This window comes from Danio rerio, chromosome 12 (genome assembly GCF_052040795.2).
Source record: "Danio rerio strain M-AB ecotype USA chromosome 12, GRCz13ab, whole genome shotgun sequence".
NCBI classification, from domain to species: domain Eukaryota; kingdom Metazoa; phylum Chordata; class Actinopteri; order Cypriniformes; family Danionidae; genus Danio; species Danio rerio.
The window spans coordinates 49,340,001-49,350,000 of record NC_141032.1 but is presented as its reverse complement, the minus strand read 5'-3'; the positions used below and the strand labels follow the sequence as shown (position 1 = coordinate 49,350,000).

The following is a 10,000-nucleotide window of genomic DNA, read 5'->3' as shown; positions in this document are numbered from 1 at the left end:
CTTAATATAAAGGAAACGGATGAGTTATAAAAAAATTCACCCCCTCACAGTTGTCATGAAGGGTAATATTAGCCGTATTAACCAAAATCGTTTTTTGTAGCAGGCTGTAAACACCTTTTTTTCTGCTGTAAAGTTGGCCATTCTAACAGTGGGCTCAATTGAAATTTGCTCTGTTTTGGAGCCAGGAGCGGCCAGGACTAGCGGAATTTCGGATGAATTGCAGTTTTAGTTACTTCCGTATTGGCTTCCTGAGGGAGAGCGGGAGGTTGCCGCTTGGTCACAGTCCCAGAATACATGCATCACAGAACCAACATTGGATTTGCACTTAAAACAACCCTGAGAAACATTAGGAAATATCTTATTTAGACAAACTGGCGCAAAATAAGTTGTGTAAGTGTAAAAGAATTGAAAATTTTGCTCATGGTTTGATACTGTGGACCCTTTGGATATGCCAGAACAGACCGAAAGCCATTCTTCTTCACTAATATTTGTTCCACAGCCTTTCTCCCATAAAACTTTCAAGGAGGTAAGAGAAGAACACCCTACATTAGATAACATTGAGTAAGAAAGATATCTTCCCTTTGAGGGAAAATGAAGAATACAATTGTTTTTCCATGTCAGAAAGATCAAGACGAACCCAGCCATCCTTAAGGGATGATTCTAGAAAATGTCGTAGCTGCAAATATTTATGAACATTGTTATTTGGTAAATGAAATTCCTGTTTTAATAATTGAAATGATTTACACAGCAGTTTTTTTTTTAACAAGAGGTATATGGAGAAGTATTTAACCGTTTGCTGTATTTAATAAATGATGATAATAATATTAATTATATTCATTTTGGTCATGTGTGACAGTGAAAATGCAACGTCACGTCAACAACCCATGTCTGAAAGCAGAATAAAACACACAAACATAAGCAGAGGGATTTGAACAAGTGTCTAACATCACTTAGGCAAAGGTCAAAATCTCCCTCTTCTATGTCAAAGGAACAGTAAAACCTGTTCTGCGCTCGCTTTCCAATGTCTAACAATGACAGAATGATGTCTATCGCCCAGATACACCCAAGCATTCACTACAAACATCAACCAAAACAATCCTCTACACTAGGAAATGAATTTGCCCTGAGTGAAAATGTTGCAGAAACACAAACAGGCAGCTCTGCAAACACAAGCAATCAACACGTTTCAATGAGGTGAAAGGCACAGCCGGCTGGTTTGGTCAGAACAGAGTCATCGTTTACCATGAAACACACACACACACACACTGCGGGTGCCGTACACACAGGACGTCTGCCAGTTCAGCGGAAAATGACGGCTGGAGGTGAGAAACAAACACACATTCATAGCAGCGACGGGAGGAAAAACTGGCTTCCCCAGGAACAGATTGTGTTGCATGTCACAACGCTTCAGTGCATCACATGCAGCGGCTCCATGCAAAACAAGACCTGCAGAACACGATTATTCGCAGTTCCTCTTCGATACTCGCCACTAACTCAGGCAGAAGTGAAAAATCCCTCATTTGCATACGGCCTGTTCACAAACTAACAAGCTGCTCGTGTGCTGATAACTGGATAAACACAATCTGGAGGAACTCTAGAGCTGCTCGCATTGTGATTAGATGTCTTGTGGCGCACTTTTTGGTTATATTTATCATCACTCAATATTACTCATCACTCCTGTTGCATCTAATAACGACATTAAAATACTCCTAATTCTTAGAGTATTCAGATACTGAATGCTGTAGAGTTACTGAATATAATGAAAATGGTTTATTGCAGGGGTTCTCAACTGGTTTGGCCATGGGACCCACATTTTTAGGAACTATAATACAATTTTAGGAATATACTTAATTTGTGTTTATTTGTTAACATAAACAAGTAGTGACAGATACATCATAATAAATTCACCAAGACTTGCAAATAAACACTATTTTATTCCTGTCATTTAACAAAATGGATCAAATTCTAGAAATATTACAAAGTAAAAACGGCAAATACTGTTAATAATAAACTGTTAATAAAACATGTTTTCTGGTTTCTGAATGTTGTTGTTGTAATTTAGAAGGTTTCATGCTCTCTTATGAGGGCACCTCACTAAATATGACACTGAGGCTTCAAGTCTTTTTTGTCGTATATATATATATACAGGGCTCAACAATAAGGACTGCCCGGTGGCCCAGGGCCAGCGTGAGAGACGCTTGGGACAGTAGACAGGATAATTACTGGCCCGATTGGGACAGTGCTGCCTTGTCACTAACATTTAATTGGTTTGCGACTATTTGTCAATTGCGTGCATTTTAAGTTTAGTCTTTAAACACTACCTTCTCTGTGATGTCGTAAACACCATATTGCTTTTTGGTTCCTCTTGTCTGATTTGATGTTTTGAGCATGCAATTTTTTCCCGTAACCTGATAACAGCCAGTACAGCGAAGAAACGGCAACATGGCGGCAAGATCAAATTATAAGGCTAAAAGAAAATGTCTGTTTCTAACGTCTTGGAAGCAGACATTTACGTGTGAACAATGCGACAAACAAAAGTGATAAAAAAAAATGAAAAAAGTGATGTTTTGCACGGTTTGCCATCAGTTTGACAAGTCGGCCACCTTTTGTTAAATAATTTCGAACCACAATAAAATACCTCCACATTTTCCCCTGCTCTTTTTGTTTGGAAAACACTTTTATTAATATGTTTTAAGTATTGAAATTCTAGATTCACTTTATTTTTGACACATTATTTAAAATATGTGGCAAAAAATAGCTATTAACTTCCCTTTTTTTTGGTGGGGCCAGTGAAAATTTGGTAGGGCAAGTAAAAATCTGAACCACTGGCCCAATCGGACCAGTAGAAAAAATCCTTAGCGTTGAACCCTGATATATATATATATATATATATATATATATATATATATATATATATATATATATATATATATATATATATATATATACATACATATATATATACTTTACATATTCAGGGTCGTACTTGCGTTTCGACATATTTGTTGCAATAATTAAATGAAACTTCACATGTCAAACGGTAGTGTTGTCTCGCACGCATTTCAAAATAAAAGTCCAGCATAAGCAAATTAAGTAGAAAATTTTACTTTTGTTTTTTTATTATCACACACTCCGCGACCCACTGAAAAAGTTCCCGAGAAACACTGGTTTACAGCATAAAAACTATGAATGCTGAATTTACTATTATACTGATTCCTTTCAATGTGTTTAATAGTATGAAAACTGAATATCCTAAGATAATGAATACTTCAAATATAGTTCATAGTCTAAAAACAATGAATACCGAATATCCTAAAACCCCAAATAGACAATCTGTATGTGTTTAATAGACGATGAAAAGTGAATGCCCTAAAATACTAAATACTTGGGGCATGTTTAATACTCTTAAAATAAAAAATCCTGAATATCCTATAATACTGAATCCTATCCACATGTTTAATACATGGTTTCCGCTACATTCATTCTTCCGTGGCGGGGCACCACACCAAAACTCATCCCGCCACGGCTACAACAGCTTTCAGTTATGATGAACAGAGTTTCCATAATTATACTTTATTTATAGATAAAGGTCTGTGGCTCTGCATATAATGACTTTATCTTGCTGTAGTTTATAGCTGTTTTACTTTACTTCAGGACGCATTAATGCTGCGGTCCGCTCCGCAAGTCTATAAGAGACATTCATAAATATTCCTAGCAAATCTAATAAATGCTGGAGACATACTCGGTACATAAACACAATAAATCACACTTCAGTCTTGTTTATTTGAGGGCGCGCAAGAAAATCTGCACTTGAGCAGCGTATATTTGAGGGCACACAAGAAGTTTTGTGCACGAACAGAGGAAATCGGCGCTCAAGCAGAGATTGACATGCTCGTAGGCTATTACATGAATGCATCTGGACTTAATACTGCGCCCACGACATTTGTCAATGAAATAACGCCACATGTAGTGGTAGATCTGTGTAAAATGCCCAACAGAGTCTGCCGCCACAGCTGGAAAAAATCCTAGAGGAAACACTGTAATACACTCAAAACTGTGAAAATTGAATACCTAAGCAAGGTTCAATGCTAAGGATTTTTTCTACTGGCCCGATCGGACTAGTGGTTCAGATTTTTACTTGCTCTGCCAATATTTTCACTGTCCTTCCCAAAAAAAAAAAAAAAACGTTAATAGCCACAAATTTAAAAAAAAGAAAAATGAGTTAAAATGCTTGTAAATCTAGAATTTAAATATTTGAAAAATGTTAATAAATGTATAATGACCAAAATTTAAAGTGTTTTGCAAACAAAAGTAGAAAAATGTGCATTAATTTTATTGCAAAACTAAAGATGGCTGACCTGCCAAACTGACGTCAAACTGTACAAAACATCCCTTCGATTTTTTAGTCGTGGTGTACCCTCGTAAATGTCTGCTTTCGAGACGTTAGAAACAAATGTTTTCCTTTAGCATTATCACTTGATGTTGCCACCATGTTGCTGTCTCTTTGCTGTACTGGTTGTTACAGAAAAAATAACATGCTTACAACATCCAATCAGATAAGAGGAACCGAGAAGGTAGCATTTAAAAACTTATAAACACAAACTGTTTCTTGATTCTAAGACTGTATTTGCAAGCAATTGACAAATAGTCACAGGCAAATTCAACTTTAGTGACAGCCAGGGCATCAGTGGCCCAATCGGGCCAGTAACAATCCTGTCTACTGTCCCGAGCATCTCACACGCTGGCCCCGGGCCATCGGGCAGTCCTTATTGTTGAGCCCTGCCCTAGGATACAGCATACTTTGCTGAATTCTGAATACTTCACTAATGCTTAGTCTAAAATTAATGAATGCTAATTATGCTAAGATACTGAATAATCTTGAAGTACTGAGTACTTACAACATGTTTAATACTCTGAAAATTATGAATGCTCAAAGTCCTACGACATTTTTAACTTGTTCAATATAAGATAATGAATACTTTAGAAGTACTTCGAGGACGTTTAATGCTCAAAAAATAAGTACTGAATATCCTATGATATTGAATCATTTCAACTTGTTTATCATTGTGAAAGCAATAAATCCTACCATACTAGAACTTATGAATAATTCAAAAATGTTTAATGCTATTAAAGCAATGCATATTGAATATACTAAATACTCTAGAAAACTTTTCAAACATTTAACACTGAAAAATATTTAATAATTCTGAATATCCTAAGATACTTCACTCAAAACAATACTGAATAGCAAAACTGAAAGCACCGAACATGTTTAACACTCTAAAAATAATGAATATTGAATATCCTAAAACACCAAATAGGCAATCTAAATGCGTTTAATACTCTAAAGACAATGAAAGTGAATGCCCCAAGATAGTAAATACTTAGGGCATGTTTAATACTCTTAAAATAAAAAATCCTGAATATCTTTTGCTACTGAATCCTATCAACATGTTTAATACACTCAAAACAGTGAAAAATGAATACCTCAGGACACAGCATACTCTGCTGAATTCGAAATACTTCACTAATGTTTAGTCTAATGAATAATCTAGAAGTACTGAGTACTTAGAATGTGTTTAATACTCTGAAAATTATGAATGCTCAAAATCCTAAGACACTTTGAACTTGTTTAATGTCCTAAGATACTGAATACTTTAGAAGTACTTTGAGGAAGTTTAATGCTCTAACAATAACACGAATATCCTGAATATGCAATGATACTGAATCATACCAACGTGTTTCTTAAAACAATAAACACTGTATATCCTACTAAATAACATACTAAAATACCATAGAAAAACTCAAAAATGTTTAATACTATTAAAGCAATGCATATTAATTATACTAAATACTCTAGAAAACTTCTTAAACATTTACTACTGTAAAAAAATAATAAATTCTGAATATCCTAAGATACTGAACACTCAAAACAATACTGAATAGCAAAACTGAAAGCACCGAACACGTTTAACACTCTAAAAATAATGAATACTGAATATCCTGAGACTAAATTCTATCAACATGCACTAAATACTTCATAAATGTTTAGTCTAAAATTAATAAATGCTAAGTGTCCTGACATACTGAATACTCTAGAAGTACTGAATACTTTGAAAATGTTTAATAGTCTAAAAATATGAATACTAAATATCCTAAGACACTTTAGCCATGTTTAATACTCTGAAAACGATGAAAATTGAATGTCATAGGGCAGTGGTTCTCAAAGTGGGGGTCGGGACCCCTTGAGGGGTTGCGGAACAATGAAGGGGGGTCGCCTGGTGATTTCCAAAAATCTACTTATTATTATTAGGCCATAAGAATTACCATATTTTATCCATAACCAACTGAAGAGAAAAAAACAGTCGTTTATAGTTACTATAGCAGCTTATTTACTAGTTCTATTGGATTGCGACCCCAGGGGTAATTACATTATATTAAAGACAGCAATAGCGTCAGATGCAGCAGATTGATTTTATAACACCAGGTTAAACTTTCTGGCCCATTTACAGCACTGACATACGAAACAAAAAATTAAACGAAGAATAGACTTTGGTCTATTGGTGTGTGTGTGCACCATTGCATGCAAGTTTTCTGTATTTCTAATTACCTCCGAGGATATTGGGGGTCGCGAGTCACTGGCATTGTTATTTTAGGGGTCGCATGCTGAAAAGTTTGGGAACCCCTGTCATAGGGTACTGAACACTATAACAATCGTCTCAAACTCTATTCCTAAAGGGCCACAGCTCTGCACAGTTTAGCTTCAACCATCTCCAACTCACAGCTACCTAAAGCTGCGGTCACACTAGAGTTAGAGCCTGTGAAATGCTGTCGTACGGCACTGCGGGATTAAACAAGGTGATTAGGCATTTAAAAAGCGAGCGATTGCTTCAGATTTGAAATTCCTGTACAGAGAGGTCAGGTTTTGATCCTCGATTGGTCTCACGCAGTCAAGTGATGGGATTTCGCAGGTCAGAGTTTACCAAGCTTAAACTTTGCAACACAGCGAACTGCGAAACTTGCCGCACGACTTTGCGTTTTCAGCCTGAAAACATTCGCATGCGTATGAATGGAAGTCTATGGGAAAAAAAGTCCAGTGTGACCGCAGCTTAATAGTTCCTAAGGCCCCGTTTACACTGTCAGGTCTTGTTGCCTATATCGGATTTGTTTGCCTGTCTGTTTACACATTGTTTTAATTGTGACCCATATCCAATTCATGTGTTTACACTTACCATACAATTAAGGATGTTGCGCATGAAAGCAAGGAGGCCTGAAACTGATCTCTGAATATCCGAATGCATGCATTTTTTTTCGTGTTTACACAGTCATAGAACAGATCCGATTTGTGTCACATATGAGCAAAAAATCAGAATTGGGTCACATTTAATTGGCAGTGTAAACGGTGCCTAACAGTCTTGAACACCTCGAGTCGTTTGATCAGGTGTGTTTACTTAAGGTTGGAGCAAAACTGTGCAGAGCTGCGGCCCTCCAGGAATGGAGTTTGAGATCTGTGCTCTAGAAGAACAGAATACTTTAAGCATGTTTAAATAATGAATACTGCATATCCTATGATACTGAATCCTATCAACATGTTTGATACCCTGAAAACTGAATATCCTAAGATACAGCATACTCTGCTGAATTCTAAATACTTCACAAATGTTTAGTCTAAAATGAATGAGTGCTAATTATCCTAAGATACTGAATAATAAAGAAGTACTAAGTAGTTCAAGTTTTATTTATTTGTTAAAAAACAAATAAATAAAATAGAACTAAGTACTTGTGCTTATACTCTAAAAACAACAAATACTGTATATCCTAAGAATCTAAATACCCTAGAACTACTGAATAATTCAAAACTGTTTAATGCTATCAAAGCAATGCCTGCTAAATCTACTAAATAATCTAAAAAACTTCTTAAATGCTTAATATTATAAAAAATAATTAATTCTGAATATGCTAAGACGCCGAACACTCGAAACAATACTGAATAGCAAAACTGAAAGCAGCGAACAGAGTGAATAATCTAGAAGTACTGAGTACTTTGAACGCGTTTACTCTGAAAATTATGAATGCTAAAAAACTCTGAGACACTTTGAACTTGTTTAATACTCTAAAACAATAAAAAAGTGAACATCAGATACTGAATACTCATAAAGTATTTAGTACGTCAAGGACGTTTAATAATCTAAAAATAATACTAAATATCCTGTGATACTGAATCAGTTCAACGTGTTTATCACTCTGAAGACAATGTATACTGTATATCCAAATATACAGAATAGGATACTAAGAAGTCAAAAATATTTAATGCTATTAAAGCAATGCATGTTGAATACTCTATAAAACTTCTTAGATGTTTAATACTGTAAAAAAAAAAAGTAATTAAAAATATCTTACGATACTATAGACTCGAAGCAATCCTGAATAGTAAAACTGAAAGCACCGAATACTCTTAAAGTGTTTAAAACTGTAAAAGATCGCGAATGTTCCACAGATATTGAAGTGGACACATGCTAAAGTTAATACTCGTTACTTTATAATCAGCTCTGAATTCTTGTCAGTAACGTTAACATTATTTCAGCTCTTTTGTGAAGTTTACATGAGTTTTCAGATCGAGCTGAAGAGTTTCTGTTTTAAGTTCTGATCGTCAGGTCAAGTTTTTTAAGGTTTGTTTTCCTGAATTCTGACTGTTGATCGAGTTTGACGGACTTTTATTCGGTCTCCATGTGAAAGTTTCTCCGCGCTCGGGGAACAAAAGCAGCTTCTACCGTCCACGCGCGTCGCGGGAAACCCACTGACGCACAACGGCCAACGAGCTCTCCAGATCAACTGGAAATACAGCGAAGTTTCTCGCTTACACGGCGGTATACTCACGGAACAGCGGCCGGCGGGTCTCCGGTAAACACGACCGTTCAGATCATCCTCATCCCCGCGCGCGTCCACCGCTCATCTCCCGCTACCGCCGCCGCACGAGCGCGATCATTCACAGAGACAGCAGCGGGGGACGCGGAACTTGAACACAGCACAAATCACGCAAGAATACACGCCTGCACCACTTTAACCGCACCACAACAGAATAAACTTAAATCTAAAATATTAGGTTTGCTTTATGATGGAGACACTTGCGAATCTGATGAATATTTCCGATTACAATGAAAAACATACACCCCTAGCTCTGAATAGACTCGGCCGACCGTCAGGCAACACACATCAGTTCACAACTGAACACAAAACACAACACGGAAAGTTTTGTTCACCGATTAACAATTTGTAGGTTAATCTCGTTTATCACATTAAATCAACGAGTGTTCACATTAATGTCTTAATATTTAATTAAAGTGTGTATATATATATATAAATAGCAGCAAATTCATGGATGGGGGAAGGAGAACGGGTCGAACTCCTTTTAATCAATTTTTTAAATCATTTTTAATCTTTCCACAATGTGACAATTAGCTCATGGGGTTTTATAAACTGTTCAAAATGAGTCTTTTCTGATCCTAGATTTATCACAGCATACATACGGCTTATATGCATAAAATTGCACCATCTTCATTGCTAGGATAAGAATAAAACACACTGAACGGATAAATACTGTAACTGTGTGCTTATATAGTGAAGCTGTTGTTCATTGACTCTAAGATTGATAATGAAGCTGATTAAATAAGAGATTTTTGGAAAATTCCACTGTTTTGAGTTTGTTGCCCCTGCCTGAGGGCCGGAAACTGGTGCGAGTTTAGAGATCTGCACCTCCATCTGCAGGAGAAGCTGAAAACTGCTGCACAACAGACAAGATTAACAGTGAACACTGACAAATATATATGAACATATCTATATCTTATGGAGAGAAATCAAGCAGCATTTCAATCATCACATTCACTTACTTCAGAGTCAGAAGTCTCCCTCATAACAGTGCAACAACTGTTTTTAGCAAGCGGTTACTTATCATTTATTATACATGCAAGTAGCTGCATCTCTAAATTGCACATTTCTCTTT

The 10,000-nt window shown here is 36.2% G+C and overlaps 1 protein-coding gene and 1 long non-coding RNA gene across 5 annotated transcripts in view; one reads left to right on the top strand and one right to left on the bottom strand.

Annotated features, from left to right (window-relative positions):
• LOC147834593 (uncharacterized) overlaps positions 1-8,936 on the top strand; it is a 10,308-nt gene extending 1,372 nt beyond the window's left edge. Inside the window, exons 1-3 of the long non-coding RNA XR_015504755.1 lie at positions 1-2,171; positions 4,789-6,755; positions 7,493-8,936. The exon at positions 1-2,171 is cut by the window's left edge and continues 1,372 nt beyond it. This is a non-coding gene — a long non-coding RNA (uncharacterized LOC147834593). The remainder of the gene's footprint in view (positions 2,172-4,788; positions 6,756-7,492) is intronic.
• Positions 1-8,981, bottom strand: part of fam53b (family with sequence similarity 53 member B) — a 54,156-nt gene extending 45,175 nt beyond the window's left edge. For 3 of the 4 annotated variants that reach the window (XR_015503357.1, XM_087274843.1, XM_087274844.1), the window contains exon 1: positions 8,878-8,970. The gene's annotated coding sequence lies outside the window, so the exon portion shown is untranslated. 4 annotated transcript variants of the gene reach the window in all.
• Between the last annotated feature and the right edge of the window lie 1,019 nt (positions 8,982-10,000).